Source organism: Saccopteryx leptura, chromosome 7 (assembly GCF_036850995.1).
Source record: "Saccopteryx leptura isolate mSacLep1 chromosome 7, mSacLep1_pri_phased_curated, whole genome shotgun sequence".
In the NCBI taxonomy this organism is placed as follows: domain Eukaryota; kingdom Metazoa; phylum Chordata; class Mammalia; order Chiroptera; family Emballonuridae; genus Saccopteryx; species Saccopteryx leptura.
This window is the reverse complement of record NC_089509.1, coordinates 65,476,716-65,480,319: the sequence shown is the minus strand read 5'-3', so window position 1 is coordinate 65,480,319 and position 3,604 is coordinate 65,476,716. Positions and strand designations below refer to the sequence as shown.

General features: G+C 41.1%; 1 non-coding gene across 1 annotated transcript; it reads left to right on the top strand.

Moving 5' to 3' along the window:
• Positions 1 to 2,434: 2,434 nt before the first annotated feature.
• On the top strand, positions 2,435 to 2,510 carry TRNAI-GAU (transfer RNA isoleucine (anticodon GAU)). The gene has a single exon. It is a non-coding gene; the product is annotated as a tRNA-Ile (tRNA).
• Positions 2,511 to 3,604: the final 1,094 nt, after the last annotated feature.

Genomic DNA, 3,604 nt, shown 5'->3' with positions numbered 1-3,604 from the left:
AGTGAATGAGAATAAACTTATTTATAACTCCAGGTAGAAATTCTAGTAACATTCAGAAAATTGACAGTGAGGCAGAGAAATCAACCATGTTTGTTTAATGAAGAACACTCAAAGCCTCTACACCATTGCTTATGCAGAAGGGGCTGTAGGAGAACCCCACTCGCACATTCTTTTGTTTTAGACTATCCTGCTGTGACAATGATTAACTTAGATCTATAAACACACTCCTCAAATACAAGTGGCACAAATATGCAGAACAGCAAGACCCTTAACCATTATCTACAGCAAGTTCCCCAAGAGATGATTTAGAAGGTAAGAACTGCATAAAACTTAATCTGTACTCAGTTCATTTTCAATCCTCTTGATATTATCAAAACAGAGCTGGTTTAGTGATCTGAGTCTTTAACACAGGGGTCGGGAATCTTTTTGGCTGAGAGAGCCATGAACGCCACATATTTTAAAATGTAATTCGTGAGAGCCATACAACGACCAGTGTACGTTACGCATTATCCGATAAAAATTTGGTGTTGTCCCAGAGCACAGTTGTGATTGGCTCCAGCCACCCACAACCATGAACATGAGCAGTAGGAAATGAATGGATTGTAATACATGAGAATGTTTTATATTTTTAACGTTATTATTTTTTTTAATTAAAGATTTGTCTGCAAGCCAGATGCAGCCATCAAAAGAGCCACATCTGGCTCACGAGCCATGGGTTCCCAACCCCTGCTTTAACACTTGTTCATCTCCCTCTAACAAAAATTTAGGTTTGGAGCTTTGGAGGACATCTATCTGGGCTTTTAAAAATTATTTTGTTTTCCTTTCAATTATTTTTACAGTTACCTTGTATTTGTGAAAAAAATAATACTTATCTTCTCATTTGAGGTAATGATATAGTTTCCTTTGAAAAGAAATCTATTTAAGGAAAAGAAAGCTAATTAAAATAATTAGTTCAGAAAGGAGATTAGATATTAGGATATGTTTGAAATGATAAAGTAATGTAGTGATATGGAAAAACATGAAAGTGTTATGGGAAGAATTAAGGTTGAAAAGCCTTTACCTGGAGTAAGTAGAGAATGATTGCAGATATATAATTCAAGAATAAAAATGCTAGCACAGAGGGCAGTTACTTCAGGAGCCACAGGAGGGCAGCATATCAGGGACTATAAAGCCAATTTGGTCAGGGCTGGGCCTCTGTACTGGAACACTTCTTCCTCAAAATGTGGTCCGCAGACGAGCAGCATTATCACCTGGAAGCTTGTTAGTAAAGCAGCATCTTTGGCTTCACCCTGACCTACTGGATCAGAATCTACATTTCAACAGAATTCCATAAGTAATTCTCATGCACATTAAAGTTTGAGAAGCACTGGCTTAATATCTTTGGGGCCTTCTTTGGCTACTTTCCCCTTTGTGGGAACAGGGATGACATGCTAGAATTTTGAAGAAGTATATTTGCCCAGGGAGTCTCCAGTCACACTACTTAGGTAATCAGTTCATCTTCTAACAGTGTGATTTGGACAAGAAACAGCATTTTTAACTCTTAGCACATTACTTTGATAAACAGATAATAAATAGATAAATAGGTCCTAGCTGATGGCTCAGTGGATATAGCATTCACATGGCATATGAATGTTCTGGGTTTGATTCCTGGTCAGTGCACACAGGAGAAGTGACCATCTGCTTTTCTTCACCTTCTACTCCCTTTTCCCTCCCACAGCCAGTGGCTTAATTGGTTCAAGTGTGGCCCCAGGCACTGAGGATAGCACCATTGGAGCATATCAGCCTCAGGTACTAAAAATAGTTTGGTACTCGAACATTGGCCCTAGATGAGTTTGCTGGGTGGATCCTGGTCAGGGCACATGTGGGAGTCTGCCTCACTATCTCCCTTCCTCTCACCTAAAAATAAATTAGTAAATAAATAGATGAATAAATAAATAAATTATTTAGACAGAGAGCTCACATGTCCTGACAATGTTTCTCTGTTCCCTCCATTCTTTATTTGGCTGTTTGGATGAAATGTGAGAGTTTATTTGTGCCTTTTATCATCAAATGCTCTAATTTTTGTATTAAGACAGAAAATAAATATTTTCATATATATATATATATATATATATATATATATATATATATATATATATATATATATATATATATATACATAGACATTTAAGTATTCCTGCCACATTCAGATGAGCTTTCCCAGAGTCTTACCCTGTATTCTGGTGCCTGTTTCTACTAATATAAGTCTCTGGGTATGCAAAGCATGTACAGGGAGAGAGAAGTAGTGTTTGAGCAAGAAAAGGCTCACATCTTGATATTGTCACTGATTTCAGAACATTTAGGACTTAGGAAATCAAGGTAAAAGAAAAAAAACATTTTTTTTCTTGCCTAAAAATCAATAGGTTGTTCCAGACAAATATTAAAAATGACTGTGGCCCTGGCCGGTTGGCTCAGCGGTAGAGCGTCGGCCTGATGTGCGGGGGACCCGGGTTCGATTCCCGGCCAGGGCACATAGGAGAAGCGCCCATTTGCTTCTCCACCCCCCCCCCTTCCTCTCTGTCTCTCTCTTCCCCTCCCGCAGCCAAGGCTCCATTGGAGCAAAGATGGCCCGGGCGCTGGGGATGGCTCCTTGGTCTCTGCCTCAGGCGCTGGAGTGGCTCTGGTCGCAGCAGAGCAACACCCCGGAGGGGCAGAGCATCGCCCCCTGGTGGGCAGAGCGTCGCCCCTGGTGGGCGTGCCAGGTGGATCCCGGTCGGGCGCATGCGGGAGTCTGTCTGACTGTCTCTCCCCATTTCCAGCTTCAGAAAAATACACACACACACAAAAAAATGACTGTATACTTCAAGGAGTAGTGCTAACACCTAACACCCAAAAGAATACTTCAGTATTTCCTCTTTTAATAGGTACAAGTGCATCAAATTAAAAAACAAAAAAACAGTACAATGCTCCAAAACATCTGAAATATGAAGCTTCCTGCCTCTGTAGGCTTTGTGTGTTTTCTGATCATTCACTCACTACAAATTGATTTATGGTTGAATGGTCGCTCCATCAGTTCTGGTGCCAGAATATATTGAGGGAAAAGAGAAATCTAATTGATGGGGTTATTCTTGGGCGGAGGTGAAACTTTTAGGATCCATCCTTAAAACAGGGCTACTGGCCAATAACTCAAGAAAGCAGTGTTGAGGGAGAAAGAAGTTCTTATAACTCTAGCCATAAAATCAGTTCATAAAGCATTTTCTACTGTGAAAGCCTGTTTGGGTATATATGCCATCCTCCTTTCTAAAGATGCCTCTTTGTGATTTTTCTCTCCTGAATTTCATTTGTACCTCCATTCATGCACTCATTTTTTTCCCTTCATTTATCCAACATGTAGTTTTGAATACCTTAGGCTAGGGATATAAAAGGAAAAAGGGATATAAAAAACAAACAAACAGGCCCTGGCTGGTTGGCTCAGTGGTAGAGCATTGGCCGGGCGTGCAGGAGTCCCGGGTTCGATTCCCGGCCAGGGCACACAAGAGAGGCGCCCATCTGCTTCTCCACCCCTCCCCCTCTCCTTCCTCTCTGTCTCTCTCTTCCCCTCCCGCAGCCAAGGCTCCATTGGAGC